The following is a 25,482-nucleotide window of genomic DNA, read 5'->3' as shown; positions in this document are numbered from 1 at the left end:
AAGGAGGTGATTTGTTTTTGCTGATGTGACTTGCAATAACGACTGCGCGAAACGCCGCTATCTCGTTAGGGTGCTACGGCAGACCACCCTCTCGAGCACCCCGAAGACTTCTTGAGCCCTCGGCTGCGATGGAGTTTCAGGCTGTCAAAAGGAACTATGGTTGTAGTGTGCATGCGCGGACGAGAGAAAGGCTGAGGCGTATTCGAGTGCACTAGGATGGACTGAGCGTGTCCGTCGTTTCCGTAGTGTAGCGGTTATCACGTCTGCTTCACACGCAGAAGGTCCCCGGTTCGATCCGGGCGGGAACAGTATTTTCCTGCCTATGTCGTATTGTACTCCAGTGAGCCTCGTCGTGTGTGGATCTGCTGCATGTCCCTTCGTTTTGCAAGTACCACATTTATTGATTTTTTAGTTACGATGGCAACATCACTACAAGTTGTCTGTGAAGTAAGGTGCACATAAGCAGTTTCCGTGGTGTAGCGGTTATCACGTCTGCCTAACACGCAGAAGGTCCCCGGTTCGATCCCGGGCGGAAACACTTTTTCATCACTTTAAGCGAGACTTACTAACATGCATCTGCTACCATCTGTACCCGAAACCTTCGTAACCGCCTTCACGCGTCGGATCAGAGTGTCAATTGCTCACATCAAATAAGAAATTCATTTGATATTGGCGGCGAGCTTTTTGCGCTGACTCAGCCACTGACGTGCGATCAGTTTGCACAAAACGCTAGGGCTCGTCCGGGATTTGAACCCGGGACCTTCCTGCACCCTAAGCAGGAATCATACCCCTAGACCAACGAGCCCTGTGGCACGGCGAATGCCAGTTACTCCAGTCCCTCGATGTCTTCCAGGGTGCTCTGGAAGTCTCGTGTAGGCTGCGGGATGGAGGCGGCGCGAATTCCGCGCTCGGCGGCCTTCCTGGGCTATTGGTACCCTCATGTAGAGCTGCCCGCTGGCGCGCACTGCCTGCTGCTAAGGAGGTGATTGTTTTTGCTGATGTGACTTGCAATAACGAACTGCGCGAAACGCCGCTATCTCGTTAGGGGTGCTACGGCAGACACCCTCTCGAGCACCCCGAAGACTTCTTGAGCCCTCGGCTGCGATGGGTTTCAGGCTGTCAAAAGAACTATGGTTGTGTGCATGCGCGGACGAGAGAAAGGCTGAGGCGTATTCGAGTGCACAAGGATGGACTGAGCGTGTCCGTCGTTTCCGTAGTGTAGCGGTTATCACGTCTGCTTCACACGCAGAAGGTCCCCCGGTTCGATCCCGGGCGGGAACAGTATTTTCCTGCCTATGTCGTATTGTACTCCAGTGAGCCTCGTCGTGTGTGGATCTGCTGCATGTCCCTTCGGTTTTGCAAGTACCACATTTATTGAATTTTTAGTTACGATGGCAACATCACTACAAGTTGTCTGTGAAGTAAGGTGCACATAAGCAGTTTCCGTGGTGTAGCGGTTATCACGTCTGCCTAACACGCAGAAGGTCCCCGGTTCGATCCCGGGCGGAAACACTTTTTCATCACTTTAAGCGAGACTTACTAACATGCATCTGCTACCATCTGTACCCGAAACCTTCGTAAACCGCCTTCACGCGTCGGATCAGAGTGTCAATTGCTCACATCAAATAAGAAATTCATTTGATATTGGCGGCGAGCTTTTTGCGCTGACTCAGCCACTGACGTGCGATCAGTTTGCACAAAACGCTAGGGCTCGTCCGGGATTTGAACCCGGGACCTCCTGCACCCTAAGCAGGAATCATACCCTAGACCAACGAGCCCTGTGGCACGGCGAAATGCCAGTTACTCCAGTCCCTCGATGTCTTCCAGGGTGCTCTGGAAGTCTCGTGTAGGCTGGCGGGATGGAGGCGGCGCGAATTCCCCGCGCTCGGCGGGCCTTTCCTGGGCTATTGGTACCCTCATGTAGAGCTGCCGCTGGGCGCGCACTGCCTGCTGCTAAGGAGGTGATTGTTTTTGCTGATGTGACTTGCAATAACGACTGCGCGAAACGCCGCTATCTCGTTAGGGGTGCTACGGCAGACACCCTCTCGAGCACCCCGAAGACTTCTTGAGCCCTCGGCTGCGATGGGTTTCAGGCTGTCAACAAGAACTATGGTGTGTGCATGCGCGGACGAGAGAAAGGCTGAGGCGTATTCGAGTGCACAAGGATGGACTGAGCGTGTCCGTCGTTTCCGTAGTGTAGCGGTTATCACGTCTGCTTCACACGCAGAAGGTCCCCGGTTCGATCCCGGGCGGGAACAGTATTTTCTGCCTATGTCGTATTGTACTCCAGTGAGCCTCGTCGTGTGTGGATCTGCTGCATGTCCCTTCGTTTTGCAAGTACCACATTTATTGAATTTTTTAGTTACGATGGCAACATCACTACAAGTTGTCTGTGAAGTAAGGTGCACATAAGCAGTTTCCGTGGTGTAGCGGTTATCACGTCTGCCTAACACGCAGAAGGTCCCCGGTTCGATCCCGGGCGGAAACACTTTTTCATCACTTTAAGCGAGACTTACTAACATGCATCTGCTACCATCTGTACCCGAAACCTTCGTACCGCCTTCACGCGTCGGATCAGAGTGTCAATTGCTCACATCAAATAAGAAATTCATTTGATATTGCGGCGAGCTTTTTGCGCTGACTCAGCCACTGACGTGCGATCAGTTTGCACAAAACGCTAGGGCTCGTCCGGGATTTGAACCCGGGACCTCCTGCACCCTAAGCAGGAATCATACCCTAGACCAACGAGCCCTGTGGCACGGCGAATTGCCAGTTACTCCAGTCCCTCGATGTCTTCCAGGGTGCTCTGGAAGTCTCGTGTAGGCTGGCGGATGGAGGCGGCGCGAATTCCCGCGCTCGGCGGCCTTCCTGGGCTATTGGTACCCTCATGTCAGAGCTGCCGCTGGGCGCGCACTGCCTGCTGCTAAGGAGGTGATTGTTTTTGCTGATGTGACTTGCAATAACGACTGCGCGAAACGCCGCTATCTCGTTAGGGGTGCTACGGCAGACACCCTCTCGAGCACCCCGAAGACTTCTTGAGCCCTCGGCTGCGATGGGTTTCAGGCTGTCAAAAGAACTATGGTGTGTGCATGCGCGGACGAGAGAAAGGCTGAGGCGTATTCGAGTGCACAAGGATGGACTGAGCGTGTCCGTCGTTTCCGTAGTGTAGCGGTTATCACGTCTGCTTCACACGCCAGAGGTCCCCGGTTCGATCCCGGGCGGGAACAGTATTTTCCTGCCTATGTCGTATTGTACTCCAGTGAGCCTCGTCGTGTGTGGATCTGCTGCATGTCCCTTCGTTTTGCAAGTACCCACATTTATTGAATTTTTTAGTTACGATGGCAACATCACTACAAGTTGTCTGTGAAGTAAGGTGCACATAAGCAGTTTCCGTGGTGTAGCGGTTATCACGTCTGCCTAACACGCAGAAGGTCCCCGGTTCGATCCCGGGCGGAAACACTTTTTCATCACTTTAAGCGAGACTTACTAACATGCATCTGCTACCATCTGTACCCGAAACCTTCGTAACCGCCTTCACGCGTCGGATCAGAGTGTCAATAGCTCACATCAAATAAGAAATGTCATTTGATATTGGCGGCGAGCTTTTTGCGCTGACTCAGCCACTGACGTGCGATCAGTTTGCACAAAACGCTAGGGCTCGTCCGGGATTTGAACCCGGGACCTCCTGCACCCTAAGCAGGAATCATACCCCTAGACCAACGAGCCCTGTGGCACGGCGAATGCCAGTTACTCCAGTCCCTCGATGTCTTCCAGGGTGCTCTGGAAGTCTCGTGTAGGCTGGCGGGATGGAGGCGGCGCGAATTCCCGCGCTCGGCGGCCTTCCTGGGCTATTGGTACCCTCATGTAGAGCTGCCGCTGGGCGCGCACTGCCTGCTGCTAAGGAGGTGATTGTTTTTGCTGATGTGACTTGCAATAACGACTGCGCGAAACGCCGCTATCTCGTTAGGGGTGCTACGGCAGACACCCTCTCGAGCACCCCGAAGACTTCTTGAGCCCTCGGCTGCGATGGGTTTCAGGCTGTCAAAAGAACTATGGTGTGTGCATGCGCGGACGAGAGAAAGGCTGAGGCGTATTCGAGTGCACAAGGATGGACTGAGCGTGTCCGTCGTTTCCGTAGTGTAGCGGTTATCACGTCTGCTTCACACGCAGAAGGTCCCCGGTTCGATCCCGGGCGGGAACAGTATTTTCCTGCCTATGTCGTATTGTACTCCAGTGAGCCTCGTCGTGTGTGGATCTGCTGCATGTCCCTTCGTTTTGCAAGTACCACATTTATTGAATTTTTTAGTTACGATGGCAACATCACTACAAGTTGTCTGTGAAGTAAGGTGCACATAAGCAGTTTCCGTGGTGTAGCGGTTATCACGTCTGCCTAACACGCAGAAGGTCCCCGGTTCGATCCCGGGCGGAAACACTTTTTCATCACTTTAAGCGAGACTTACTAACATGCATCTGCTACCATCTGTACCCGAAACCTTCGTAACCGCCTTCACGCGTCGGATCAGAGTGTCAATTGCTCACATCAAATAAGAAATTCATTTGATATTGGCGGCGAGCTTTTTGCGCTGACTCAGCCACTGACGTGCGATCAGTTTGCACAAAACGCTAGGGCTCGTCCGGGATTTGAACCCGGGACCTCCTGCACCCTAAGCAGGAATCATACCCCTAGACCAACGAGCCCTGTGGCACGGCGAATGCCAGTTACTCCAGTCCCTCGATGTCTTCCAGGGTGCTCTGGAAGTCTCGTGTAGGCTGGCGGGATGGAGGCGGCGCGAATTCCCGCGCTCGGCGGCCTTCCTGGGCTATTGGTACCCTCATGTAGAGCTGCCGCTGGGCGCGCACTGCCTGCTGCTAAGGAGGTGATTGTTTTTGCTGATGTGACTTGCAATAACGACTGCGCGAAACGCCGCTATCTCGTTAGGGGTGCTACGGCAGACACCCTCTCGAGCACCCCGAAGACTTCTTGAGCCCTCGGCTGCGATGGGTTTCAGGCTGTCAAAAGAACTATGGTGTGTGCATGCGCGGACGAGAGAAAGGCTGAGGCGTATTCGAGTGCACAAGGATGGACTGAGCGTGTCCGTCGTTTCCGTAGTGTAGCGGTTATCACGTCTGCTTCACACGCAGAAGGTCCCCGGTTCGATCCCGGGCGGGAACAGTATTTTCCTGCCTATGTCGTATTGTACTCCAGTGAGCCTCGTCGTGTGTGGATCTGCTGCATGTCCCTTCGTTTTGCAAGTACCACATTTATTGAATTTTTTAGTTACGATGGCAACATCACTACAAGTTGTCTGTGAAGTAAGGTGCACATAAGCAGTTTCCGTGGTGTAGCGGTTATCACGTCTGCCTAACACGCAGAAGGTCCCCGGTTCGATCCCGGGCGGAAACACTTTTTCATCACTTTAAGCGAGACTTACTAACATGCATCTGCTACCATCTGTACCCGAAACCTTCGTAACCGCCTTCACGCGTCGGATCAGAGTGTCAATTGCTCACATCAAATAAGAAATTCATTTGATATTGGCGGCGAGCTTTTTGCGCTGACTCAGCCACTGACGTGCGATCAGTTTGCACAAAACGCTAGGGCTCGTCCGGGATTTGAACCCGGGACCTCCTGCACCCTAAGCAGGAATCATACCCCTAGACCAACGAGCCCTGTGGCACGGCGAATGCCAGTTACTCCAGTCCCTCGATGTCTTCCAGGGTGCTCTGGAAGTCTCGTGTAGGCTGGCGGGATGGAGGCGGCGCGAATTCCCGCGCTCGGCGGCCTTCCTGGGCTATTGGTACCCTCATGTAGAGCTGCCGCTGGGCGCGCACTGCCTGCTGCTAAGGAGGTGATTGTTTTTGCTGATGTGACTTGCAATAACGACTGCGCGAAACGCCGCTATCTCGTTAGGGGTGCTACGGCAGACACCCTCTCGAGCACCCCGAAGACTTCTTGAGCCCTCGGCTGCGATGGGTTTCAGGCTGTCAAAAGAACTATGGTGTGTGCATGCGCGGACGAGAGAAAGGCTGAGGCGTATTCGAGTGCACAAGGATGGACTGAGCGTGTCCGTCGTTTCCGTAGTGTAGCGGTTATCACGTCTGCTTCACACGCAGAAGGTCCCCGGTTCGATCCCGGGCGGGAACAGTATTTTCCTGCCTATGTCGTATTGTACTCCAGTGAGCCTCGTCGTGTGTGGATCTGCTGCATGTCCCTTCGTTTTGCAAGTACCACATTTATTGAATTTTTTAGTTACGATGGCAACATCACTACAAGTTGTCTGTGAAGTAAGGTGCACATAAGCAGTTTCCGTGGTGTAGCGGTTATCACGTCTGCCTAACACGCAGAAGGTCCCCGGTTCGATCCCGGGCGGAAACACTTTTTCATCACTTTAAGCGAGACTTACTAACATGCATCTGCTACCATCTGTACCCGAAACCTTCGTAACCGCCTTCACGCGTCGGATCAGAGTGTCAATTGCTCACATCAAATAAGAAATTCATTTGATATTGGCGGCGAGCTTTTTGCGCTGACTCAGCCACTGACGTGCGATCAGTTTGCACAAAACGCTAGGGCTCGTCCGGGATTTGAACCCGGGACCTCCTGCACCCTAAGCAGGAATCATACCCCTAGACCAACGAGCCCTGTGGCACGGCGAATGCCAGTTACTCCAGTCCCTCGATGTCTTCCAGGGTGCTCTGGAAGTCTCGTGTAGGCTGGCGGGATGGAGGCGGCGCGAATTCCCGCGCTCGGCGGCCTTCCTGGGCTATTGGTACCCTCATGTAGAGCTGCCGCTGGGCGCGCACTGCCTGCTGCTAAGGAGGTGATTGTTTTTGCTGATGTGACTTGCAATAACGACTGCGCGAAACGCCGCTATCTCGTTAGGGGTGCTACGGCAGACACCCTCTCGAGCACCCCGAAGACTTCTTGAGCCCTCGGCTGCGATGGGTTTCAGGCTGTCAAAAGAACTATGGTGTGTGCATGCGCGGACGAGAGAAAGGCTGAGGCGTATTCGAGTGCACAAGGATGGACTGAGCGTGTCCGTCGTTTCCGTAGTGTAGCGGTTATCACGTCTGCTTCACACGCAGAAGGTCCCCGGTTCGATCCCGGGCGGGAACAGTATTTTCCTGCCTATGTCGTATTGTACTCCAGTGAGCCTCGTCGTGTGTGGATCTGCTGCATGTCCCTTCGTTTTGCAAGTACCACATTTATTGAATTTTTTAGTTACGATGGCAACATCACTACAAGTTGTCTGTGAAGTAAGGTGCACATAAGCAGTTTCCGTGGTGTAGCGGTTATCACGTCTGCCTAACACGCAGAAGGTCCCCGGTTCGATCCCGGGCGGAAACACTTTTTCATCACTTTAAGCGAGACTTACTAACATGCATCTGCTACCATCTGTACCCGAAACCTTCGTAACCGCCTTCACGCGTCGGATCAGAGTGTCAATTGCTCACATCAAATAAGAAATTCATTTGATATTGGCGGCGAGCTTTTTGCGCTGACTCAGCCACTGACGTGCGATCAGTTTGCACAAAACGCTAGGGCTCGTCCGGGATTTGAACCCGGGACCTCCTGCACCCTAAGCAGGAATCATACCCCTAGACCAACGAGCCCTGTGGCACGGCGAATGCCAGTTACTCCAGTCCCTCGATGTCTTCCAGGGTGCTCTGGAAGTCTCGTGTAGGCTGGCGGGATGGAGGCGGCGCGAATTCCCGCGCTCGGCGGCCTTCCTGGGCTATTGGTACCCTCATGTAGAGCTGCCGCTGGGCGCGCACTGCCTGCTGCTAAGGAGGTGATTGTTTTTGCTGATGTGACTTGCAATAACGACTGCGCGAAACGCCGCTATCTCGTTAGGGGTGCTACGGCAGACACCCTCTCGAGCACCCCGAAGACTTCTTGAGCCCTCGGCTGCGATGGGTTTCAGGCTGTCAAAAGAACTATGGTGTGTGCATGCGCGGACGAGAGAAAGGCTGAGGCGTATTCGAGTGCACAAGGATGGACTGAGCGTGTCCGTCGTTTCCGTAGTGTAGCGGTTATCACGTCTGCTTCACACGCAGAAGGTCCCCGGTTCGATCCCGGGCGGGAACAGTATTTTCCTGCCTATGTCGTATTGTACTCCAGTGAGCCTCGTCGTGTGTGGATCTGCTGCATGTCCCTTCGTTTTGCAAGTACCACATTTATTGAATTTTTTAGTTACGATGGCAACATCACTACAAGTTGTCTGTGAAGTAAGGTGCACATAAGCAGTTTCCGTGGTGTAGCGGTTATCACGTCTGCCTAACACGCAGAAGGTCCCCGGTTCGATCCCGGGCGGAAACACTTTTTCATCACTTTAAGCGAGACTTACTAACATGCATCTGCTACCATCTGTACCCGAAACCTTCGTAACCGCCTTCACGCGTCGGATCAGAGTGTCAATTGCTCACATCAAATAAGAAATTCATTTGATATTGGCGGCGAGCTTTTTGCGCTGACTCAGCCACTGACGTGCGATCAGTTTGCACAAAACGCTAGGGCTCGTCCGGGATTTGAACCCGGGACCTCCTGCACCCTAAGCAGGAATCATACCCCTAGACCAACGAGCCCTGTGGCACGGCGAATGCCAGTTACTCCAGTCCCTCGATGTCTTCCAGGGTGCTCTGGAAGTCTCGTGTAGGCTGGCGGGATGGAGGCGGCGCGAATTCCCGCGCTCGGCGGCCTTCCTGGGCTATTGGTACCCTCATGTAGAGCTGCCGCTGGGCGCGCACTGCCTGCTGCTAAGGAGGTGATTGTTTTTGCTGATGTGACTTGCAATAACGACTGCGCGAAACGCCGCTATCTCGTTAGGGGTGCTACGGCAGACACCCTCTCGAGCACCCCGAAGACTTCTTGAGCCCTCGGCTGCGATGGGTTTCAGGCTGTCAAAAGAACTATGGTGTGTGCATGCGCGGACGAGAGAAAGGCTGAGGCGTATTCGAGTGCACAAGGATGGACTGAGCGTGTCCGTCGTTTCCGTAGTGTAGCGGTTATCACGTCTGCTTCACACGCAGAAGGTCCCCGGTTCGATCCCGGGCGGGAACAGTATTTTCCTGCCTATGTCGTATTGTACTCCAGTGAGCCTCGTCGTGTGTGGATCTGCTGCATGTCCCTTCGTTTTGCAAGTACCACATTTATTGAATTTTTTAGTTACGATGGCAACATCACTACAAGTTGTCTGTGAAGTAAGGTGCACATAAGCAGTTTCCGTGGTGTAGCGGTTATCACGTCTGCCTAACACGCAGAAGGTCCCCGGTTCGATCCCGGGCGGAAACACTTTTTCATCACTTTAAGCGAGACTTACTAACATGCATCTGCTACCATCTGTACCCGAAACCTTCGTAACCGCCTTCACGCGTCGGATCAGAGTGTCAATTGCTCACATCAAATAAGAAATTCATTTGATATTGGCGGCGAGCTTTTTGCGCTGACTCAGCCACTGACGTGCGATCAGTTTGCACAAAACGCTAGGGCTCGTCCGGGATTTGAACCCGGGACCTCCTGCACCCTAAGCAGGAATCATACCCCTAGACCAACGAGCCCTGTGGCACGGCGAATGCCAGTTACTCCAGTCCCTCGATGTCTTCCAGGGTGCTCTGGAAGTCTCGTGTAGGCTGGCGGGATGGAGGCGGCGCGAATTCCCGCGCTCGGCGGCCTTCCTGGGCTATTGGTACCCTCATGTAGAGCTGCCGCTGGGCGCGCACTGCCTGCTGCTAAGGAGGTGATTGTTTTTGCTGATGTGACTTGCAATAACGACTGCGCGAAACGCCGCTATCTCGTTAGGGGTGCTACGGCAGACACCCTCTCGAGCACCCCGAAGACTTCTTGAGCCCTCGGCTGCGATGGGTTTCAGGCTGTCAAAAGAACTATGGTGTGTGCATGCGCGGACGAGAGAAAGGCTGAGGCGTATTCGAGTGCACAAGGATGGACTGAGCGTGTCCGTCGTTTCCGTAGTGTAGCGGTTATCACGTCTGCTTCACACGCAGAAGGTCCCCGGTTCGATCCCGGGCGGGAACAGTATTTTCCTGCCTATGTCGTATTGTACTCCAGTGAGCCTCGTCGTGTGTGGATCTGCTGCATGTCCCTTCGTTTTGCAAGTACCACATTTATTGAATTTTTTAGTTACGATGGCAACATCACTACAAGTTGTCTGTGAAGTAAGGTGCACATAAGCAGTTTCCGTGGTGTAGCGGTTATCACGTCTGCCTAACACGCAGAAGGTCCCCGGTTCGATCCCGGGCGGAAACACTTTTTCATCACTTTAAGCGAGACTTACTAACATGCATCTGCTACCATCTGTACCCGAAACCTTCGTAACCGCCTTCACGCGTCGGATCAGAGTGTCAATTGCTCACATCAAATAAGAAATTCATTTGATATTGGCGGCGAGCTTTTTGCGCTGACTCAGCCACTGACGTGCGATCAGTTTGCACAAAACGCTAGGGCTCGTCCGGGATTTGAACCCGGGACCTCCTGCACCCTAAGCAGGAATCATACCCCTAGACCAACGAGCCCTGTGGCACGGCGAATGCCAGTTACTCCAGTCCCTCGATGTCTTCCAGGGTGCTCTGGAAGTCTCGTGTAGGCTGGCGGGATGGAGGCGGCGCGAATTCCCGCGCTCGGCGGCCTTCCTGGGCTATTGGTACCCTCATGTAGAGCTGCCGCTGGGCGCGCACTGCCTGCTGCTAAGGAGGTGATTGTTTTTGCTGATGTGACTTGCAATAACGACTGCGCGAAACGCCGCTATCTCGTTAGGGGTGCTACGGCAGACACCCTCTCGAGCACCCCGAAGACTTCTTGAGCCCTCGGCTGCGATGGGTTTCAGGCTGTCAAAAGAACTATGGTGTGTGCATGCGCGGACGAGAGAAAGGCTGAGGCGTATTCGAGTGCACAAGGATGGACTGAGCGTGTCCGTCGTTTCCGTAGTGTAGCGGTTATCACGTCTGCTTCACACGCAGAAGGTCCCCGGTTCGATCCCGGGCGGGAACAGTATTTTCCTGCCTATGTCGTATTGTACTCCAGTGAGCCTCGTCGTGTGTGGATCTGCTGCATGTCCCTTCGTTTTGCAAGTACCACATTTATTGAATTTTTTAGTTACGATGGCAACATCACTACAAGTTGTCTGTGAAGTAAGGTGCACATAAGCAGTTTCCGTGGTGTAGCGGTTATCACGTCTGCCTAACACGCAGAAGGTCCCCGGTTCGATCCCGGGCGGAAACACTTTTTCATCACTTTAAGCGAGACTTACTAACATGCATCTGCTACCATCTGTACCCGAAACCTTCGTAACCGCCTTCACGCGTCGGATCAGAGTGTCAATTGCTCACATCAAATAAGAAATTCATTTGATATTGGCGGCGAGCTTTTTGCGCTGACTCAGCCACTGACGTGCGATCAGTTTGCACAAAACGCTAGGGCTCGTCCGGGATTTGAACCCGGGACCTCCTGCACCCTAAGCAGGAATCATACCCCTAGACCAACGAGCCCTGTGGCACGGCGAATGCCAGTTACTCCAGTCCCTCGATGTCTTCCAGGGTGCTCTGGAAGTCTCGTGTAGGCTGGCGGGATGGAGGCGGCGCGAATTCCCGCGCTCGGCGGCCTTCCTGGGCTATTGGTACCCTCATGTAGAGCTGCCGCTGGGCGCGCACTGCCTGCTGCTAAGGAGGTGATTGTTTTTGCTGATGTGACTTGCAATAACGACTGCGCGAAACGCCGCTATCTCGTTAGGGGTGCTACGGCAGACACCCTCTCGAGCACCCCGAAGACTTCTTGAGCCCTCGGCTGCGATGGGTTTCAGGCTGTCAAAAGAACTATGGTGTGTGCATGCGCGGACGAGAGAAAGGCTGAGGCGTATTCGAGTGCACAAGGATGGACTGAGCGTGTCCGTCGTTTCCGTAGTGTAGCGGTTATCACGTCTGCTTCACACGCAGAAGGTCCCCGGTTCGATCCCGGGCGGGAACAGTATTTTCCTGCCTATGTCGTATTGTACTCCAGTGAGCCTCGTCGTGTGTGGATCTGCTGCATGTCCCTTCGTTTTGCAAGTACCACATTTATTGAATTTTTTAGTTACGATGGCAACATCACTACAAGTTGTCTGTGAAGTAAGGTGCACATAAGCAGTTTCCGTGGTGTAGCGGTTATCACGTCTGCCTAACACGCAGAAGGTCCCCGGTTCGATCCCGGGCGGAAACACTTTTTCATCACTTTAAGCGAGACTTACTAACATGCATCTGCTACCATCTGTACCCGAAACCTTCGTAACCGCCTTCACGCGTCGGATCAGAGTGTCAATTGCTCACATCAAATAAGAAATTCATTTGATATTGGCGGCGAGCTTTTTGCGCTGACTCAGCCACTGACGTGCGATCAGTTTGCACAAAACGCTAGGGCTCGTCCGGGATTTGAACCCGGGACCTCCTGCACCCTAAGCAGGAATCATACCCCTAGACCAACGAGCCCTGTGGCACGGCGAATGCCAGTTACTCCAGTCCCTCGATGTCTTCCAGGGTGCTCTGGAAGTCTCGTGTAGGCTGGCGGGATGGAGGCGGCGCGAATTCCCGCGCTCGGCGGCCTTCCTGGGCTATTGGTACCCTCATGTAGAGCTGCCGCTGGGCGCGCACTGCCTGCTGCTAAGGAGGTGATTGTTTTTGCTGATGTGACTTGCAATAACGACTGCGCGAAACGCCGCTATCTCGTTAGGGGTGCTACGGCAGACACCCTCTCGAACACCCCGAAGACTTCTTGAGCCCTCGGCTGCGATGGGTTTCAGGCTGTCAAAAGAACTATGGTGTGTGCATGCGCGGACGAGAGAAAGGCTGAGGCGTATTCGAGTGCACAAGGATGGACTGAGCGTGTCCGTCGTTTCCGTAGTGTAGCGGTTATCACGTCTGCTTCACACGCAGAAGGTCCCCGGTTCGATCCCGGGCGGGAACAGTATTTTCCTGCCTATGTCGTATTGTACTCCAGTGAGCCTCGTCGTGTGTGGATCTGCTGCATGTCCCTTCGTTTTGCAAGTACCACATTTATTGAATTTTTTAGTTACGATGGCAACATCACTACAAGTTGTCTGTGAAGTAAGGTGCACATAAGCAGTTTCCGTGGTGTAGCGGTTATCACGTCTGCCTAACACGCAGAAGGTCCCCGGTTCGATCCCGGGCGGAAACACTTTTTCATCACTTTAAGCGAGACTTACTAACATGCATCTGCTACCATCTGTACCCGAAACCTTCGTAACCGCCTTCACGCGTCGGATCAGAGTGTCAATTGCTCACATCAAATAAGAAATTCATTTGATATTGGCGGCGAGCTTTTTGCGCTGACTCAGCCACTGACGTGCGATCAGTTTGCACAAAACGCTAGGGCTCGTCCGGGATTTGAACCCGGGACCTCCTGCACCCTAAGCAGGAATCATACCCCTAGACCAACGAGCCCTGTGGCACGGCGAATGCCAGTTACTCCAGTCCCTCGATGTCTTCCAGGGTGCTCTGGAAGTCTCGTGTAGGCTGGCGGGATGGAGGCGGCGCGAATTCCCGCGCTCGGCGGCCTTCCTGGGCTATTGGTACCCTCATGTAGAGCTGCCGCTGGGCGCGCACTGCCTGCTGCTAAGGAGGTGATTGTTTTTGCTGATGTGACTTGCAATAACGACTGCGCGAAACGCCGCTATCTCGTTAGGGGTGCTACGGCAGACACCCTCTCGAGCACCCCGAAGACTTCTTGAGCCCTCGGCTGCGATGGGTTTCAGGCTGTCAAAAGAACTATGGTGTGTGCATGCGCGGACGAGAGAAAGGCTGAGGCGTATTCGAGTGCACAAGGATGGACTGAGCGTGTCCGTCGTTTCCGTAGTGTAGCGGTTATCACGTCTGCTTCACACGCAGAAGGTCCCCGGTTCGATCCCGGGCGGGAACAGTATTTTCCTGCCTATGTCGTATTGTACTCCAGTGAGCCTCGTCGTGTGTGGATCTGCTGCATGTCCCTTCGTTTTGCAAGTACCACATTTATTGAATTTTTTAGTTACGATGGCAACATCACTACAAGTTGTCTGTGAAGTAAGGTGCACATAAGCAGTTTCCGTGGTGTAGCGGTTATCACGTCTGCCTAACACGCAGAAGGTCCCCGGTTCGATCCCGGGCGGAAACACTTTTTCATCACTTTAAGCGAGACTTACTAACATGCATCTGCTACCATCTGTACCCGAAACCTTCGTAACCGCCTTCACGCGTCGGATCAGAGTGTCAATTGCTCACATCAAATAAGAAATTCATTTGATATTGGCGGCGAGCTTTTTGCGCTGACTCAGCCACTGACGTGCGATCAGTTTGCACAAAACGCTAGGGCTCGTCCGGGATTTGAACCCGGGACCTCCTGCACCCTAAGCAGGAATCATACCCCTAGACCAACGAGCCCTGTGGCACGGCGAATGCCAGTTACTCCAGTCCCTCGATGTCTTCCAGGGTGCTCTGGAAGTCTCGTGTAGGCTGGCGGGATGGAGGCGGCGCGAATTCCCGCGCTCGGCGGCCTTCCTGGGCTATTGGTACCCTCATGTAGAGCTGCCGCTGGGCGCGCACTGCCTGCTGCTAAGGAGGTGATTGTTTTTGCTGATGTGACTTGCAATAACGACTGCGCGAAACGCCGCTATCTCGTTAGGGGTGCTACGGCAGACACCCTCTCGAGCACCCCGAAGACTTCTTGAGCCCTCGGCTGCGATGGGTTTCAGGCTGTCAAAAGAACTATGGTGTGTGCATGCGCGGACGAGAGAAAGGCTGAGGCGTATTCGAGTGCACAAGGATGGACTGAGCGTGTCCGTCGTTTCCGTAGTGTAGCGGTTATCACGTCTGCTTCACACGCAGAAGGTCCCCGGTTCGATCCCGGGCGGGAACAGTATTTTCCTGCCTATGTCGTATTGTACTCCAGTGAGCCTCGTCGTGTGTGGATCTGCTGCATGTCCCTTCGTTTTGCAAGTACCACATTTATTGAATTTTTTAGTTACGATGGCAACATCACTACAAGTTGTCTGTGAAGTAAGGTGCACATAAGCAGTTTCCGTGGTGTAGCGGTTATCACGTCTGCCTAACACGCAGAAGGTCCCCGGTTCGATCCCGGGCGGAAACACTTTTTCATCACTTTAAGCGAGACTTACTAACATGCATCTGCTACCATCTGTACCCGAAACCTTCGTAACCGCCTTCACGCGTCGGATCAGAGTGTCAATTGCTCACATCAAATAAGAAATTCATTTGATATTGGCGGCGAGCTTTTTGCGCTGACTCAGCCACTGACGTGCGATCAGTTTGCACAAAACGCTAGGGCTCGTCCGGGATTTGAACCCGGGACCTCCTGCACCCTAAGCAGGAATCATACCCCTAGACCAACGAGCCCTGTGGCACGGCGAATGCCAGTTACTCCAGTCCCTCGATGTCTTCCAGGGTGCTCTGGAAGTCTCGTGTAGGCTGGCGGGATGGAGGCGGCGCGAATTCCCGCGCTCGGCGGCCTTCCTGGGCTATTGGTACCCTCATGTAGAGCTGCCGCTGGGCGCGCACTGCCTGCTGCTAAGGAGGTGATTGTTTTTGCTGATGTGACTTGCAATAACGACTGCGCGAAACGCCGCTATCTCGTTAGGGGTGCTACGGCAGACACCCTCTCGAGCACCCCGAAGACTTCTTGAGCCCTCGGCTGCGATGGGTTTCAGGCTGTCAAAAGAACTATGGTGTGTGCATGCGCGGACGAGAGAAAGGCTGAGGCGTATTCGAGTGCACAAGGATGGACTGAGCGTGTCCGTCGTTTCCGTAGTGTAGCGGTTATCACGTCTGCTTCACACGCAGAAGGTCCCCGGTTCGATCCCGGGCGGGAACAGTATTTTCCTGCCTATGTCGTATTGTACTCCAGTGAGCCTCGTCGTGTGTGGATCTGCTGCATGTCCCTTCGTTTTGCAAGTACCACATTTATTGAATTTTTTAGTTACGATGGCAACATCACTACAAGTTGTCTGTGAAGTAAGGTGCACATAAGCAGTTTCCGTGGTGTAGCGGTTATCACGTCTGCCTAACACGCAGAAGGTCCCCGGTTCGATCCCGGGCGGAAACACTTTTTCATCACTTTAAGCGAGACTTACTAACATGCATCTGCTACCATCTGTACCCGAAACCTTCGTAACCGCCTTCACGCGTCGGATCAGAGTGTCAATTGCTCACATCAAATAAGAAATTCATTTGATATTGGCGGCGAGCTTTTTGCGCTGACTCAGCCACTGACGTGCGATCAGTTTGCACAAAACGCTAGGGCTCGTCCGGGATTTGAACCCGGGACCTCCTGCACCCTAAGCAGGAATCATACCCCTAGACCAACGAGCCCTGTGGCACGGCGAATGCCAGTTACTCCAGTCCCTCGATGTCTTCCAGGGTGCTCTGGAAGTCTCGTGTAGGCTGGCGGGATGGAGGCGGCGCGAATTCCCGCGCTCGGCGGCCTTCCTGGGCTATTGGTACCCTCATGTAGAGCTGCCGCTGGGCGCGCACTGCCTGCTGCTAAGGAGGTGATTGTTTTTGCTGATGTGACTTGCAATAACGACTGCGCGAAACGCCGCTATCTCGTTAGGGGTGCTACGGCAGACACCCTCTCGAGCACCCCGAAGACTTCTTGAGCCCTCGGCTGCGATGGGTTTCAGGCTGTCAAAAGAACTATGGTGTGTGCATGCGCGGACGAGAGAAAGGCTGAGGCGTATTCGAGTGCACAAGGATGGACTGAGCGTGTCCGTCGTTTCCGTAGTGTAGCGGTTATCACGTCTGCTTCACACGCAGAAGGTCCCCGGTTCGATCCCGGGCGGGAACAGTATTTTCCTGCCTATGTCGTATTGTACTCCAGTGAGCCTCGTCGTGTGTGGATCTGCTGCATGTCCCTTCGTTTTGCAAGTACCACATTTATTGAATTTTTTAGTTACGATGGCAACATCACTACAAGTTGTCTGTGAAGTAAGGTGCACATAAGCAGTTTCCGTGGTGTAGCGGTTATCACGTCTGCCTAACACGCAGAAGGTCCCCGGTTCGATCCCGGGCGGAAACACTTTTTCATCACTTTAAGCGAGACTTACTAACATGCATCTGCTACCATCTGTACCCGAAACCTTCGTAACCGCCTTCACGCGTCGGATCAGAGTGTCAATTGCTCACATCAAATAAGAAATTCATTTGATATTGGCGGCGAGCTTTTTGCGCTGACTCAGCCACTGACGTGCGATCAGTTTGCACAAAACGCTAGGGCTCGTCCGGGATTTGAACCCGGGACCTCCTGCACCCTAAGCAGGAATCATACCCCTAGACCAACGAGCCCTGTGGCACGGCGAATGCCAGTTACTCCAGTCCCTCGATGTCTTCCAGGGTGCTCTGGAAGTCTCGTGTAGGCTGGCGGGATGGAGGCGGCGCGAATTCCCGCGCTCGGCGGCCTTCCTGGGCTATTGGTACCCTCATGTAGAGCTGCCGCTGGGCGCGCACTGCCTGCTGCTAAGGAGGTGATTGTTTTTGCTGATGTGACTTGCAATAACGACTGCGCGAAACGCCGCTATCTCGTTAGGGGTGCTACGGCAGACACCCTCTCGAGCACCCCGAAGACTTCTTGAGCCCTCGGCTGCGATGGGTTTCAGGCTGTCAAAAGAACTATGGTGTGTGCATGCGCGGACGAGAGAAAGGCTGAGGCGTATTCGAGTGCACAAGGATGGACTGAGCGTGTCCGTCGTTTCCGTAGTGTAGCGGTTATCACGTCTGCTTCACACGCAGAAGGTCCCCGGTTCGATCCCGGGCGGGAACAGTATTTTCCTGCCTATGTCGTATTGTACTCCAGTGAGCCTCGTCGTGTGTGGATCTGCTGCATGTCCCTTCGTTTTGCAAGTACCACATTTATTGAATTTTTTAGTTACGATGGCAACATCACTACAAGTTGTCTGTGAAGTAAGGTGCACATAAGCAGTTTCCGTGGTGTAGCGGTTATCACGTCTGCCTAACACGCAGAAGGTCCCCGGTTCGATCCCGGGCGGAAACACTTTTTCATCACTTTAAGCGAGACTTACTAACATGCATCTGCTACCATCTGTACCCGAAACCTTCGTAACCGCCTTCACGCGTCGGATCAGAGTGTCAATTGCTCACATCAAATAAGAAATTCATTTGATATTGGCGGCGAGCTTTTTGCGCTGACTCAGCCACTGACGTGCGATCAGTTTGCACAAAACGCTAGGGCTCGTCCGGGATTTGAACCCGGGACCTCCTGCACCCTAAGCAGGAATCATACCCCTAGACCAACGAGCCCTGTGGCACGGCGAATGCCAGTTACTCCAGTCCCTCGATGTCTTCCAGGGTGCTCTGGAAGTCTCGTGTAGGCTGGCGGGATGGAGGCGGCGCGAATTCCCGCGCTCGGCGGCCTTCCTGGGCTATTGGTACCCTCATGTAGAGCTGCCGCTGGGCGCGCACTGCCTGCTGCTAAGGAGGTGATTGTTTTTGCTGATGTGACTTGCAATAACGACTGCGCGAAACGCCGCTATCTCGTTAGGGGTGCTACGGCAGACACCCTCTCGAGCACCCCGAAGACTTCTTGAGCCCTCGGCTGCGATGGGTTTCAGGCTGTCAAAAGAACTATGGTGTGTGCATGCGCGGACGAGAGAAAGGCTGAGGCGTATTCGAGTGCACAAGGATGGACTGAGCGTGTCCGTCGTTTCCGTAGTGTAGCGGTTATCACGTCTGCTTCACACGCAGAAGGTCCCCGGTTCGATCCCGGGCGGGAACAGTATTTTCCTGCCTATGTCGTATTGTACTCCAGTGAGCCTCGTCGTGTGTGGATCTGCTGCATGTCCCTTCGTTTTGCAAGTACCACATTTATTGAATTTTTTAGTTACGATGGCAACATCACTACAAGTTGTCTGTGAAGTAAGGTGCACATAAGCAGTTTCCGTGGTGTAGCGGTTATCACGTCTGCCTAACACGCAGAAGGTCCCCGGTTCGATCCCGGGCGGAAACACTTTTTCATCACTTTAAGCGAGACTTACTAACATGCATCTGCTACCATCTGTACCCGAAACCTTCGTAACCGCCTTCACGCGTCGGATCAGAGTGTCAATTGCTCACATCAAATAAGAAATTCATTTGATATTGGCGGCGAGCTTTTTGCGCTGACTCAGCCACTGACGTGCGATCAGTTTGCACAAAACGCTAGGGCTCGTCCGGGATTTGAACCCGGGACCTCCTGCACCCTAAGCAGGAATCATACCCCTAGACCAACGAGCCCTGTGGCACGGCGAATGCCAGTTACTCCAGTCCCTCGATGTCTTCCAGGGTGCTCTGGAAGTCTCGTGTAGGCTGGCGGGATGGAGGCGGCGCGAATTCCCGCGCTCGGCGGCCTTCCTGGGCTATTGGTACCCTCATGTAGAGCTGCCGCTGGGCGCGCACTGCCTGCTGCTAAGGAGGTGATTGTTTTTGCTGATGTGACTTGCAATAACGACTGCGCGAAACGCCGCTATCTCGTTAGGGGTGCTACGGCAGACACCCTCTCGAGCACCCCGAAGACTTCTTGAGCCCTCGGCTGCGATGGGTTTCAGGCTGTCAAAAGAACTATGGTGTGTGCATGCGCGGACGAGAGAAAGGCTGAGGCGTATTCGAGTGCACAAGGATGGACTGAGCGTGTCCGTCGTTTCCGTAGTGTAGCGGTTATCACGTCTGCTTCACACGCAGAAGGTCCCCGGTTCGATCCCGGGCGGGAACAGTATTTTCCTGCCTATGTCGTATTGTACTCCAGTGAGCCTCGTCGTGTGTGGATCTGCTGCATGTCCCTTCGTTTTGCAAGTACCACATTTATTGAATTTTTTAGTTACGATGGCAACATCACTACAAGTTGTCTGTGAAGTAAGGTGCACATAAGCAGTTTCCGTGGTGTAGCGGTTATCACGTCTGCCTAACACGCAGAAGGTCCCCGGTTCGATCCCGGGCGGAAACACTTTTTCATCACTTTAAGCGAGACTTACTAACATGCATCTGCTACCATCTGTACCCGAAACCTTCGTAACCGCCTTCACGCGTCGGATCAGAGTGTCAATTGCTCACATCAAATAAGAAATTCATTTGATATTGGCGGCGAGCTTTTTGCGCTGACTCAGCCACTGACGTGCGATCAGTTTGCACAAAACGCTAGGGCTCGTCCGGGATTTGAACCCGGGACCTCCTGCACCCTAAGCAGGAATCATACCCCTAGACCAACGAGCCCTGTGGCACGGCGAATGCCAGTTACTCCAGTCCCTCGATGTCTTCCAGGGTGCTCTGGAAGTCTCGTGTAGGCTGGCGGGATGGAGGCGGCGCGAATTCCCGCGCTCGGCGGCCTTCCTGGGCTATTGGTACCCTCATGTAGAGCTGCCGCTGGGCGCGCACTGCCTGCTGCTAAGGAGGTGATTGTTTTTGCTGATGTGACTTGCAATAACGACTGCGCGAAACGCCGCTATCTCGTTAGGGGTGCTACGGCAGACACCCTCTCGAGCACCCCGAAGACTTCTTGAGCCCTCGGCTGCGATGGGTTTCAGGCTGTCAAAAGAACTATGGTGTGTGCATGCGCGGACGAGAGAAAGGCTGAGGCGTATTCGAGTGCACAAGGATGGACTGAGCGTGTCCGTCGTTTCCGTAGTGTAGCGGTTATCACGTCTGCTTCACACGCAGAAGGTCCCCGGTTCGATCCCGGGCGGGAACAGTATTTTCCTGCCTATGTCGTATTGTACTCCAGTGAGCCTCGTCGTGTGTGGATCTGCTGCATGTCCCTTCGTTTTGCAAGTACCACATTTATTGAATTTTTTAGTTACGATGGCAACATCACTACAAGTTGTCTGTGAAGTAAGGTGCACATAAGCAGTTTCCGTGGTGTAGCGGTTATCACGTCTGCCTAACACGCAGAAGGTCCCCGGTTCGATCCCGGGCGGAAACACTTTTTCATCACTTTAAGCGAGACTTACTAACATGCATCTGCTACCATCTGTACCCGAAACCTTCGTAACCGCCTTCACGCGTCGGATCAGAGTGTCAATTGCTCACATCAAATAAGAAATTCATTTGATATTGGCGGCGAGCTTTTTGCGCTGACTCAGCCACTGACGTGCGATCAGTTTGCACAAAACGCTAGGGCTCGTCCGGGATTTGAACCCGGGACCTCCTGCACCCTAAGCAGGAATCATACCCCTAGACCAACGAGCCCTGTGGCACGGCGAATGCCAGTTACTCCAGTCCCTCGATGTCTTCCAGGGTGCTCTGGAAGTCTCGTGTAGGCTGGCGGGATGGAGGCGGCGCGAATTCCCGCGCTCGGCGGCCTTCCTGGGCTATTGGTACCCTCATGTAGAGCTGCCGCTGGGCGCGCACTGCCTGCTGCTAAGGAGGTGATTGTTTTTGCTGATGTGACTTGCAATAACGACTGCGCGAAACGCCGCTATCTCGTTAGGGGTGCTACGGCAGACACCCTCTCGAGCACCCCGAAGACTTCTTGAGCCCTCGGCTGCGATGGGTTTCAGGCTGTCAAAAGAACTATGGTGTGTGCATGCGCGGACGAGAGAAAGGCTGAGGCGTATTCGAGTGCACAAGGATGGACTGAGCGTGTCCGTCGTTTCCGTAGTGTAGCGGTTATCACGTCTGCTTCACACGCAGAAGGTCCCCGGTTCGATCCCGGGCGGGAACAGTATTTTCCTGCCTATGTCGTATTGTACTCCAGTGAGCCTCGTCGTGTGTGGATCTGCTGCATGTCCCTTCGTTTTGCAAGTACCACATTTATTGAATTTTTTAGTTACGATGGCAACATCACTACAAGTTGTCTGTGAAGTAAGGTGCACATAAGCAGTTTCCGTGGTGTAGCGGTTATCACGTCTGCCTAACACGCAGAAGGTCCCCGGTTCGATCCCGGGCGGAAACACTTTTTCATCACTTTAAGCGAGACTTACTAACATGCATCTGCTACCATCTGTACCCGAAACCTTCGTAACCGCCTTCACGCGTCGGATCAGAGTGTCAATTGCTCACATCAAATAAGAAATTCATTTGATATTGGCGGCGAGCTTTTTGCGCTGACTCAGCCACTGACGTGCGATCAGTTTGCACAAAACGCTAGGGCTCGTCCGGGATTTGAACCCGGGACCTCCTGCACCCTAAGCAGGAATCATACCCCTAGACCAACGAGCCCTGTGGCACGGCGAATGCCAGTTACTCCAGTCCCTCGATGTCTTCCAGGGTGCTCTGGAAGTCTCGTGTAGGCTGGCGGGATGGAGGCGGCGCGAATTCCCGCGCTCGGCGGCCTTCCTGGGCTATTGGTACCCTCATGTAGAGCTGCCGCTGGGCGCGCACTGCCTGCTGCTAAGGAGGTGATTGTTTTTGCTGATGTGACTTGCAATAACGACTGCGCGAAACGCCGCTATCTCGTTAGGGGTGCTACGGCAGACACCCTCTCGAGCACCCCGAAGACTTCTTGAGCCCTCGGCTGCGATGGGTTTCAGGCTGTCAAAAGAACTATGGTGTGTGCATGCGCGGACGAGAGAAAGGCTGAGGCGTATTCGAGTGCACAAGGATGGACTGAGCGTGTCCGTCGTTTCCGTAGTGTAGCGGTTATCACGTCTGCTTCACACGCAGAAGGTCCCCGGTTCGATCCCGGGCGGGAACAGTATTTTCCTGCCTATGTCGTATTGTACTCCAGTGAGCCTCGTCGTGTGTGGATCTGCTGCATGTCCCTTCGTTTTGCAAGTACCACATTTATTGAATTTTTTAGTTACGATGGCAACATCACTACAAGTTGTCTGTGAAGTAAGGTGCACATAAGCAGTTTCCGTGGTGTAGCGGTTATCACGTCTGCCTAACACGCAGAAGGTCCCCGGTTCGATCCCGGGCGGAAACACTTTTTCATCACTTTAAGCGAGACTTACTAACATGCATCTGCTACCATCTGTACCCGAAACCTTCGTAACCGCCTTCACGCGTCGGATCAGAGTGTCAATTGCTCACATCAAATAAGAAATTCATTTGATATTGGCGGCGAGCTTTTTGCGCTGACTCAGCCACTGACGTGCGATCAGTTTGCACAAAACGCTAGGGCTCGTCCGGGATTTGAACCCGGGACCTCCTGCACCCTAAGCAGGAATCATACCCCTAGACCAACGAGCCCTGTGGCACGGCGAATGCCAGTTACTCCAGTCCCTCGATGTCTTCCAGGGTGCTCTGGAAGTCTCGTGTAGGCTGGCGGGATGGAGGCGGCGCGAATTCCCGCGCTCGGCGGCCTTCCTGGGCTATTGGTACCCTCATGTAGAGCTGCCGCTGGGCGCGCACTGCCTGCTGCTAAGGAGGTGATTGTTTTTGCTGATGTGACTTGCAATAACGACTGCGCGAAACGCCGCTATCTCGTTAGGGGTGCTACGGCAGACACCCTCTCGAGCACCCCGAAGACTTCTTGAGCCCTCGGCTGCGATGGGTTTCAGGCTGTCAAAAGAACTATGGTGTGTGCATGCGCGGACGAGAGAAAGGCTGAGGCGTATTCGAGTGCACAAGGATGGACTGAGCGTGTCCGTCGTTTCCGTAGTGTAGCGGTTATCACGTCTGCTTCACACGCAGAAGGTCCCCGGTTCGATCCCGGGCGGGAACAGTATTTTCCTGCCTATGTCGTATTGTACTCCAGTGAGCCTCGTCGTGTGTGGATCTGCTGCATGTCCCTTCGTTTTGCAAGTACCACATTTATTGAATTTTTTAGTTACGATGGCAACATCACTACAAGTTGTCTGTGAAGTAAGGTGCACATAAGCAGTTTCCGTGGTGTAGCGGTTATCACGTCTGCCTAACACGCAGAAGGTCCCCGGTTCGATCCCGGGCGGAAACACTTTTTCATCACTTTAAGCGAGACTTACTAACATGCATCTGCTACCATCTGTACCCGAAACCTTCGTAACCGCCTTCACGCGTCGGATCAGAGTGTCAATTGCTCACATCAAATAAGAAATTCATTTGATATTGGCGGCGAGCTTTTTGCGCTGACTCAGCCACTGACGTGCGATCAGTTTGCACAAAACGCTAGGGCTCGTCCGGGATTTGAACCCGGGACCTCCTGCACCCTAAGCAGGAATCATACCCCTAGACCAACGAGCCCTGTGGCACGGCGAATGCCAGTTACTCCAGTCCCTCGATGTCTTCCAGGGTGCTCTGGAAGTCTCGTGTAGGCTGGCGGGATGGAGGCGGCGCGAATTCCCGCGCTCGGCGGCCTTCCTGGGCTATTGGTACCCTCATGTAGAGCTGCCGCTGGGCGCGCACTGCCTGCTGCTAAGGAGGTGATTGTTTTTGCTGATGTGACTTGCAATAACGACTGCGCGAAACGCCGCTATCTCGTTAGGGGTGCTACGGCAGACACCCTCTCGAGCACCCCGAAGACTTCTTGAGCCCTCGGCTGCGATGGGTTTCAGGCTGTCAAAAGAACTATGGTGTGTGCATGCGCGGACGAGAGAAAGGCTGAGGCGTATTCGAGTGCACAAGGATGGACTGAGCGTGTCCGTCGTTTCCGTAGTGTAGCGGTTATCACGTCTGCTTCACACGCAGAAGGTCCCCGGTTCGATCCCGGGCGGGAACAGTATTTTCCTGCCTATGTCGTATTGTACTCCAGTGAGCCTCGTCGTGTGTGGATCTGCTGCATGTCCCTTCGTTTTGCAAGTACCACATTTATTGAATTTTTTAGTTACGATGGCAACATCACTACAAGTTGTCTGTGAAGTAAGGTGCACATAAGCAGTTTCCGTGGTGTAGCGGTTATCACGTCTGCCTAACACGCAGAAGGTCCCCGGTTCGATCCCGGGCGGAAACACTTTTTCATCACTTTAAGCGAGACTTACTAACATGCATCTGCTACCATCTGTACCCGAAACCTTCGTAACCGCCTTCACGCGTCGGATCAGAGTGTCAATTGCTCACATCAAATAAGAAATTCATTTGATATTGGCGGCGAGCTTTTTGCGCTGACTCAGCCACTGACGTGCGATCAGTTTGCACAAAACGCTAGGGCTCGTCCGGGATTTGAACCCGGGACCTCCTGCACCCTAAGCAGGAATCATACCCCTAGACCAACGAGCCCTGTGGCACGGCGAATGCCAGTTACTCCAGTCCCTCGATGTCTTCCAGGGTGCTCTGGAAGTCTCGTGTAGGCTGGCGGGATGGAGGCGGCGCGAATTCCCGCGCTCGGCGGCCTTCCTGGGCTATTGGTACCCTCATGTAGAGCTGCCGCTGGGCGCGCACTGCCTGCTGCTAAGGAGGTGATTGTTTTTGCTGATGTGACTTGCAATAACGACTGCGCGAAACGCCGCTATCTCGTTAGGGGTGCTACGGCAGACACCCTCTCGAGCACCCCGAAGACTTCTTGAGCCCTCGGCTGCGATGGGTTTCAGGCTGTCAAAAGAACTATGGTGTGTGCATGCGCGGACGAGAGAAAGGCTGAGGCGTATTCGA

The 25,482-nt window shown here is 53.8% G+C and overlaps 78 non-coding genes across 78 annotated transcripts; 52 read left to right on the top strand and 26 right to left on the bottom strand.

Moving 5' to 3' along the window:
• The first annotated feature begins 236 nt into the window (after positions 1–236).
• On the top strand, positions 237–308 carry Trnav-cac (transfer RNA valine (anticodon CAC)). The gene has a single exon. It is a non-coding gene; the product is annotated as a tRNA-Val (tRNA).
• Positions 309–465: 157 nt separating this feature from the next.
• On the top strand, positions 466–538 carry Trnav-aac (transfer RNA valine (anticodon AAC)). The gene has a single exon. It is a non-coding gene; the product is annotated as a tRNA-Val (tRNA).
• A 194-nt stretch (positions 539–732) lies between these two features.
• Trnap-agg (transfer RNA proline (anticodon AGG)) lies at positions 733–805 on the bottom strand. The gene has a single exon. It is a non-coding gene; the product is annotated as a tRNA-Pro (tRNA).
• Positions 806–1,207: 402 nt separating this feature from the next.
• Trnav-cac (transfer RNA valine (anticodon CAC)) lies at positions 1,208–1,281 on the top strand. The gene has a single exon. It is a non-coding gene; the product is annotated as a tRNA-Val (tRNA).
• Positions 1,282–1,439: 158 nt separating this feature from the next.
• On the top strand, positions 1,440–1,512 carry Trnav-aac (transfer RNA valine (anticodon AAC)). The gene has a single exon. It is a non-coding gene; the product is annotated as a tRNA-Val (tRNA).
• A 195-nt stretch (positions 1,513–1,707) lies between these two features.
• Positions 1,708–1,778, bottom strand: Trnap-agg (transfer RNA proline (anticodon AGG)). The gene has a single exon. It is a non-coding gene; the product is annotated as a tRNA-Pro (tRNA).
• Positions 1,779–2,185: 407 nt separating this feature from the next.
• On the top strand, positions 2,186–2,258 carry Trnav-cac (transfer RNA valine (anticodon CAC)). Its single transcript has one exon. It is a non-coding gene; the product is annotated as a tRNA-Val (tRNA).
• A 157-nt stretch (positions 2,259–2,415) lies between these two features.
• On the top strand, positions 2,416–2,488 carry Trnav-aac (transfer RNA valine (anticodon AAC)). The gene has a single exon. It is a non-coding gene; the product is annotated as a tRNA-Val (tRNA).
• A 192-nt stretch (positions 2,489–2,680) lies between these two features.
• On the bottom strand, positions 2,681–2,751 carry Trnap-agg (transfer RNA proline (anticodon AGG)). The gene has a single exon. It is a non-coding gene; the product is annotated as a tRNA-Pro (tRNA).
• A 403-nt stretch (positions 2,752–3,154) lies between these two features.
• On the top strand, positions 3,155–3,227 carry Trnav-cac (transfer RNA valine (anticodon CAC)). Its single transcript has one exon. It is a non-coding gene; the product is annotated as a tRNA-Val (tRNA).
• Positions 3,228–3,386: 159 nt separating this feature from the next.
• Positions 3,387–3,459, top strand: Trnav-aac (transfer RNA valine (anticodon AAC)). The gene has a single exon. It is a non-coding gene; the product is annotated as a tRNA-Val (tRNA).
• Positions 3,460–3,654: 195 nt separating this feature from the next.
• Trnap-agg (transfer RNA proline (anticodon AGG)) lies at positions 3,655–3,726 on the bottom strand. The gene has a single exon. It is a non-coding gene; the product is annotated as a tRNA-Pro (tRNA).
• Positions 3,727–4,128: 402 nt separating this feature from the next.
• Positions 4,129–4,201, top strand: Trnav-cac (transfer RNA valine (anticodon CAC)). The gene has a single exon. It is a non-coding gene; the product is annotated as a tRNA-Val (tRNA).
• A 158-nt stretch (positions 4,202–4,359) lies between these two features.
• Positions 4,360–4,432, top strand: Trnav-aac (transfer RNA valine (anticodon AAC)). The gene has a single exon. It is a non-coding gene; the product is annotated as a tRNA-Val (tRNA).
• Positions 4,433–4,626: 194 nt separating this feature from the next.
• Trnap-agg (transfer RNA proline (anticodon AGG)) lies at positions 4,627–4,698 on the bottom strand. Its single transcript has one exon. It is a non-coding gene; the product is annotated as a tRNA-Pro (tRNA).
• A 402-nt stretch (positions 4,699–5,100) lies between these two features.
• Positions 5,101–5,173, top strand: Trnav-cac (transfer RNA valine (anticodon CAC)). Its single transcript has one exon. It is a non-coding gene; the product is annotated as a tRNA-Val (tRNA).
• Positions 5,174–5,331: 158 nt separating this feature from the next.
• On the top strand, positions 5,332–5,404 carry Trnav-aac (transfer RNA valine (anticodon AAC)). Its single transcript has one exon. It is a non-coding gene; the product is annotated as a tRNA-Val (tRNA).
• A 194-nt stretch (positions 5,405–5,598) lies between these two features.
• Positions 5,599–5,670, bottom strand: Trnap-agg (transfer RNA proline (anticodon AGG)). Its single transcript has one exon. It is a non-coding gene; the product is annotated as a tRNA-Pro (tRNA).
• Positions 5,671–6,072: 402 nt separating this feature from the next.
• Positions 6,073–6,145, top strand: Trnav-cac (transfer RNA valine (anticodon CAC)). The gene has a single exon. It is a non-coding gene; the product is annotated as a tRNA-Val (tRNA).
• A 158-nt stretch (positions 6,146–6,303) lies between these two features.
• Positions 6,304–6,376, top strand: Trnav-aac (transfer RNA valine (anticodon AAC)). Its single transcript has one exon. It is a non-coding gene; the product is annotated as a tRNA-Val (tRNA).
• A 194-nt stretch (positions 6,377–6,570) lies between these two features.
• Trnap-agg (transfer RNA proline (anticodon AGG)) lies at positions 6,571–6,642 on the bottom strand. The gene has a single exon. It is a non-coding gene; the product is annotated as a tRNA-Pro (tRNA).
• Positions 6,643–7,044: 402 nt separating this feature from the next.
• Positions 7,045–7,117, top strand: Trnav-cac (transfer RNA valine (anticodon CAC)). Its single transcript has one exon. It is a non-coding gene; the product is annotated as a tRNA-Val (tRNA).
• A 158-nt stretch (positions 7,118–7,275) lies between these two features.
• Trnav-aac (transfer RNA valine (anticodon AAC)) lies at positions 7,276–7,348 on the top strand. Its single transcript has one exon. It is a non-coding gene; the product is annotated as a tRNA-Val (tRNA).
• Positions 7,349–7,542: 194 nt separating this feature from the next.
• Trnap-agg (transfer RNA proline (anticodon AGG)) lies at positions 7,543–7,614 on the bottom strand. Its single transcript has one exon. It is a non-coding gene; the product is annotated as a tRNA-Pro (tRNA).
• Positions 7,615–8,016: 402 nt separating this feature from the next.
• On the top strand, positions 8,017–8,089 carry Trnav-cac (transfer RNA valine (anticodon CAC)). The gene has a single exon. It is a non-coding gene; the product is annotated as a tRNA-Val (tRNA).
• A 158-nt stretch (positions 8,090–8,247) lies between these two features.
• Positions 8,248–8,320, top strand: Trnav-aac (transfer RNA valine (anticodon AAC)). Its single transcript has one exon. It is a non-coding gene; the product is annotated as a tRNA-Val (tRNA).
• A 194-nt stretch (positions 8,321–8,514) lies between these two features.
• Trnap-agg (transfer RNA proline (anticodon AGG)) lies at positions 8,515–8,586 on the bottom strand. Its single transcript has one exon. It is a non-coding gene; the product is annotated as a tRNA-Pro (tRNA).
• Positions 8,587–8,988: 402 nt separating this feature from the next.
• Positions 8,989–9,061, top strand: Trnav-cac (transfer RNA valine (anticodon CAC)). Its single transcript has one exon. It is a non-coding gene; the product is annotated as a tRNA-Val (tRNA).
• A 158-nt stretch (positions 9,062–9,219) lies between these two features.
• Trnav-aac (transfer RNA valine (anticodon AAC)) lies at positions 9,220–9,292 on the top strand. Its single transcript has one exon. It is a non-coding gene; the product is annotated as a tRNA-Val (tRNA).
• A 194-nt stretch (positions 9,293–9,486) lies between these two features.
• Trnap-agg (transfer RNA proline (anticodon AGG)) lies at positions 9,487–9,558 on the bottom strand. The gene has a single exon. It is a non-coding gene; the product is annotated as a tRNA-Pro (tRNA).
• A 402-nt stretch (positions 9,559–9,960) lies between these two features.
• Positions 9,961–10,033, top strand: Trnav-cac (transfer RNA valine (anticodon CAC)). The gene has a single exon. It is a non-coding gene; the product is annotated as a tRNA-Val (tRNA).
• A 158-nt stretch (positions 10,034–10,191) lies between these two features.
• On the top strand, positions 10,192–10,264 carry Trnav-aac (transfer RNA valine (anticodon AAC)). The gene has a single exon. It is a non-coding gene; the product is annotated as a tRNA-Val (tRNA).
• A 194-nt stretch (positions 10,265–10,458) lies between these two features.
• Trnap-agg (transfer RNA proline (anticodon AGG)) lies at positions 10,459–10,530 on the bottom strand. The gene has a single exon. It is a non-coding gene; the product is annotated as a tRNA-Pro (tRNA).
• Positions 10,531–10,932: 402 nt separating this feature from the next.
• Positions 10,933–11,005, top strand: Trnav-cac (transfer RNA valine (anticodon CAC)). The gene has a single exon. It is a non-coding gene; the product is annotated as a tRNA-Val (tRNA).
• A 158-nt stretch (positions 11,006–11,163) lies between these two features.
• On the top strand, positions 11,164–11,236 carry Trnav-aac (transfer RNA valine (anticodon AAC)). Its single transcript has one exon. It is a non-coding gene; the product is annotated as a tRNA-Val (tRNA).
• Positions 11,237–11,430: 194 nt separating this feature from the next.
• Trnap-agg (transfer RNA proline (anticodon AGG)) lies at positions 11,431–11,502 on the bottom strand. Its single transcript has one exon. It is a non-coding gene; the product is annotated as a tRNA-Pro (tRNA).
• Positions 11,503–11,904: 402 nt separating this feature from the next.
• Positions 11,905–11,977, top strand: Trnav-cac (transfer RNA valine (anticodon CAC)). The gene has a single exon. It is a non-coding gene; the product is annotated as a tRNA-Val (tRNA).
• A 158-nt stretch (positions 11,978–12,135) lies between these two features.
• On the top strand, positions 12,136–12,208 carry Trnav-aac (transfer RNA valine (anticodon AAC)). Its single transcript has one exon. It is a non-coding gene; the product is annotated as a tRNA-Val (tRNA).
• Positions 12,209–12,402: 194 nt separating this feature from the next.
• Positions 12,403–12,474, bottom strand: Trnap-agg (transfer RNA proline (anticodon AGG)). The gene has a single exon. It is a non-coding gene; the product is annotated as a tRNA-Pro (tRNA).
• A 402-nt stretch (positions 12,475–12,876) lies between these two features.
• Trnav-cac (transfer RNA valine (anticodon CAC)) lies at positions 12,877–12,949 on the top strand. The gene has a single exon. It is a non-coding gene; the product is annotated as a tRNA-Val (tRNA).
• A 158-nt stretch (positions 12,950–13,107) lies between these two features.
• On the top strand, positions 13,108–13,180 carry Trnav-aac (transfer RNA valine (anticodon AAC)). Its single transcript has one exon. It is a non-coding gene; the product is annotated as a tRNA-Val (tRNA).
• A 194-nt stretch (positions 13,181–13,374) lies between these two features.
• On the bottom strand, positions 13,375–13,446 carry Trnap-agg (transfer RNA proline (anticodon AGG)). Its single transcript has one exon. It is a non-coding gene; the product is annotated as a tRNA-Pro (tRNA).
• Positions 13,447–13,848: 402 nt separating this feature from the next.
• Trnav-cac (transfer RNA valine (anticodon CAC)) lies at positions 13,849–13,921 on the top strand. The gene has a single exon. It is a non-coding gene; the product is annotated as a tRNA-Val (tRNA).
• A 158-nt stretch (positions 13,922–14,079) lies between these two features.
• Trnav-aac (transfer RNA valine (anticodon AAC)) lies at positions 14,080–14,152 on the top strand. The gene has a single exon. It is a non-coding gene; the product is annotated as a tRNA-Val (tRNA).
• Positions 14,153–14,346: 194 nt separating this feature from the next.
• On the bottom strand, positions 14,347–14,418 carry Trnap-agg (transfer RNA proline (anticodon AGG)). Its single transcript has one exon. It is a non-coding gene; the product is annotated as a tRNA-Pro (tRNA).
• Positions 14,419–14,820: 402 nt separating this feature from the next.
• Positions 14,821–14,893, top strand: Trnav-cac (transfer RNA valine (anticodon CAC)). The gene has a single exon. It is a non-coding gene; the product is annotated as a tRNA-Val (tRNA).
• Positions 14,894–15,051: 158 nt separating this feature from the next.
• Trnav-aac (transfer RNA valine (anticodon AAC)) lies at positions 15,052–15,124 on the top strand. The gene has a single exon. It is a non-coding gene; the product is annotated as a tRNA-Val (tRNA).
• Positions 15,125–15,318: 194 nt separating this feature from the next.
• On the bottom strand, positions 15,319–15,390 carry Trnap-agg (transfer RNA proline (anticodon AGG)). Its single transcript has one exon. It is a non-coding gene; the product is annotated as a tRNA-Pro (tRNA).
• A 402-nt stretch (positions 15,391–15,792) lies between these two features.
• Positions 15,793–15,865, top strand: Trnav-cac (transfer RNA valine (anticodon CAC)). Its single transcript has one exon. It is a non-coding gene; the product is annotated as a tRNA-Val (tRNA).
• Positions 15,866–16,023: 158 nt separating this feature from the next.
• On the top strand, positions 16,024–16,096 carry Trnav-aac (transfer RNA valine (anticodon AAC)). The gene has a single exon. It is a non-coding gene; the product is annotated as a tRNA-Val (tRNA).
• A 194-nt stretch (positions 16,097–16,290) lies between these two features.
• Positions 16,291–16,362, bottom strand: Trnap-agg (transfer RNA proline (anticodon AGG)). The gene has a single exon. It is a non-coding gene; the product is annotated as a tRNA-Pro (tRNA).
• Positions 16,363–16,764: 402 nt separating this feature from the next.
• Positions 16,765–16,837, top strand: Trnav-cac (transfer RNA valine (anticodon CAC)). Its single transcript has one exon. It is a non-coding gene; the product is annotated as a tRNA-Val (tRNA).
• A 158-nt stretch (positions 16,838–16,995) lies between these two features.
• Positions 16,996–17,068, top strand: Trnav-aac (transfer RNA valine (anticodon AAC)). Its single transcript has one exon. It is a non-coding gene; the product is annotated as a tRNA-Val (tRNA).
• Positions 17,069–17,262: 194 nt separating this feature from the next.
• Trnap-agg (transfer RNA proline (anticodon AGG)) lies at positions 17,263–17,334 on the bottom strand. The gene has a single exon. It is a non-coding gene; the product is annotated as a tRNA-Pro (tRNA).
• A 402-nt stretch (positions 17,335–17,736) lies between these two features.
• On the top strand, positions 17,737–17,809 carry Trnav-cac (transfer RNA valine (anticodon CAC)). Its single transcript has one exon. It is a non-coding gene; the product is annotated as a tRNA-Val (tRNA).
• Positions 17,810–17,967: 158 nt separating this feature from the next.
• Trnav-aac (transfer RNA valine (anticodon AAC)) lies at positions 17,968–18,040 on the top strand. Its single transcript has one exon. It is a non-coding gene; the product is annotated as a tRNA-Val (tRNA).
• A 194-nt stretch (positions 18,041–18,234) lies between these two features.
• On the bottom strand, positions 18,235–18,306 carry Trnap-agg (transfer RNA proline (anticodon AGG)). The gene has a single exon. It is a non-coding gene; the product is annotated as a tRNA-Pro (tRNA).
• Positions 18,307–18,708: 402 nt separating this feature from the next.
• On the top strand, positions 18,709–18,781 carry Trnav-cac (transfer RNA valine (anticodon CAC)). Its single transcript has one exon. It is a non-coding gene; the product is annotated as a tRNA-Val (tRNA).
• Positions 18,782–18,939: 158 nt separating this feature from the next.
• On the top strand, positions 18,940–19,012 carry Trnav-aac (transfer RNA valine (anticodon AAC)). The gene has a single exon. It is a non-coding gene; the product is annotated as a tRNA-Val (tRNA).
• A 194-nt stretch (positions 19,013–19,206) lies between these two features.
• Trnap-agg (transfer RNA proline (anticodon AGG)) lies at positions 19,207–19,278 on the bottom strand. The gene has a single exon. It is a non-coding gene; the product is annotated as a tRNA-Pro (tRNA).
• Positions 19,279–19,680: 402 nt separating this feature from the next.
• On the top strand, positions 19,681–19,753 carry Trnav-cac (transfer RNA valine (anticodon CAC)). The gene has a single exon. It is a non-coding gene; the product is annotated as a tRNA-Val (tRNA).
• A 158-nt stretch (positions 19,754–19,911) lies between these two features.
• Trnav-aac (transfer RNA valine (anticodon AAC)) lies at positions 19,912–19,984 on the top strand. The gene has a single exon. It is a non-coding gene; the product is annotated as a tRNA-Val (tRNA).
• A 194-nt stretch (positions 19,985–20,178) lies between these two features.
• Trnap-agg (transfer RNA proline (anticodon AGG)) lies at positions 20,179–20,250 on the bottom strand. The gene has a single exon. It is a non-coding gene; the product is annotated as a tRNA-Pro (tRNA).
• Positions 20,251–20,652: 402 nt separating this feature from the next.
• Trnav-cac (transfer RNA valine (anticodon CAC)) lies at positions 20,653–20,725 on the top strand. Its single transcript has one exon. It is a non-coding gene; the product is annotated as a tRNA-Val (tRNA).
• A 158-nt stretch (positions 20,726–20,883) lies between these two features.
• Positions 20,884–20,956, top strand: Trnav-aac (transfer RNA valine (anticodon AAC)). The gene has a single exon. It is a non-coding gene; the product is annotated as a tRNA-Val (tRNA).
• A 194-nt stretch (positions 20,957–21,150) lies between these two features.
• Positions 21,151–21,222, bottom strand: Trnap-agg (transfer RNA proline (anticodon AGG)). Its single transcript has one exon. It is a non-coding gene; the product is annotated as a tRNA-Pro (tRNA).
• A 402-nt stretch (positions 21,223–21,624) lies between these two features.
• Trnav-cac (transfer RNA valine (anticodon CAC)) lies at positions 21,625–21,697 on the top strand. The gene has a single exon. It is a non-coding gene; the product is annotated as a tRNA-Val (tRNA).
• A 158-nt stretch (positions 21,698–21,855) lies between these two features.
• Positions 21,856–21,928, top strand: Trnav-aac (transfer RNA valine (anticodon AAC)). Its single transcript has one exon. It is a non-coding gene; the product is annotated as a tRNA-Val (tRNA).
• Positions 21,929–22,122: 194 nt separating this feature from the next.
• Trnap-agg (transfer RNA proline (anticodon AGG)) lies at positions 22,123–22,194 on the bottom strand. The gene has a single exon. It is a non-coding gene; the product is annotated as a tRNA-Pro (tRNA).
• A 402-nt stretch (positions 22,195–22,596) lies between these two features.
• Positions 22,597–22,669, top strand: Trnav-cac (transfer RNA valine (anticodon CAC)). The gene has a single exon. It is a non-coding gene; the product is annotated as a tRNA-Val (tRNA).
• Positions 22,670–22,827: 158 nt separating this feature from the next.
• Positions 22,828–22,900, top strand: Trnav-aac (transfer RNA valine (anticodon AAC)). Its single transcript has one exon. It is a non-coding gene; the product is annotated as a tRNA-Val (tRNA).
• A 194-nt stretch (positions 22,901–23,094) lies between these two features.
• Trnap-agg (transfer RNA proline (anticodon AGG)) lies at positions 23,095–23,166 on the bottom strand. The gene has a single exon. It is a non-coding gene; the product is annotated as a tRNA-Pro (tRNA).
• Positions 23,167–23,568: 402 nt separating this feature from the next.
• Trnav-cac (transfer RNA valine (anticodon CAC)) lies at positions 23,569–23,641 on the top strand. Its single transcript has one exon. It is a non-coding gene; the product is annotated as a tRNA-Val (tRNA).
• A 158-nt stretch (positions 23,642–23,799) lies between these two features.
• Positions 23,800–23,872, top strand: Trnav-aac (transfer RNA valine (anticodon AAC)). The gene has a single exon. It is a non-coding gene; the product is annotated as a tRNA-Val (tRNA).
• A 194-nt stretch (positions 23,873–24,066) lies between these two features.
• Positions 24,067–24,138, bottom strand: Trnap-agg (transfer RNA proline (anticodon AGG)). The gene has a single exon. It is a non-coding gene; the product is annotated as a tRNA-Pro (tRNA).
• Positions 24,139–24,540: 402 nt separating this feature from the next.
• Positions 24,541–24,613, top strand: Trnav-cac (transfer RNA valine (anticodon CAC)). The gene has a single exon. It is a non-coding gene; the product is annotated as a tRNA-Val (tRNA).
• A 158-nt stretch (positions 24,614–24,771) lies between these two features.
• Trnav-aac (transfer RNA valine (anticodon AAC)) lies at positions 24,772–24,844 on the top strand. Its single transcript has one exon. It is a non-coding gene; the product is annotated as a tRNA-Val (tRNA).
• Positions 24,845–25,038: 194 nt separating this feature from the next.
• Trnap-agg (transfer RNA proline (anticodon AGG)) lies at positions 25,039–25,110 on the bottom strand. Its single transcript has one exon. It is a non-coding gene; the product is annotated as a tRNA-Pro (tRNA).
• Between the last annotated feature and the right edge of the window lie 372 nt (positions 25,111–25,482).

This window comes from Schistocerca cancellata, unplaced genomic scaffold, assembly GCF_023864275.1.
Source record: "Schistocerca cancellata isolate TAMUIC-IGC-003103 unplaced genomic scaffold, iqSchCanc2.1 HiC_scaffold_489, whole genome shotgun sequence".
Taxonomy (NCBI): Eukaryota; Metazoa; Arthropoda; class Insecta; order Orthoptera; family Acrididae; genus Schistocerca; species Schistocerca cancellata.
This window is presented reverse-complemented; position numbering and strand designations above follow the sequence as displayed.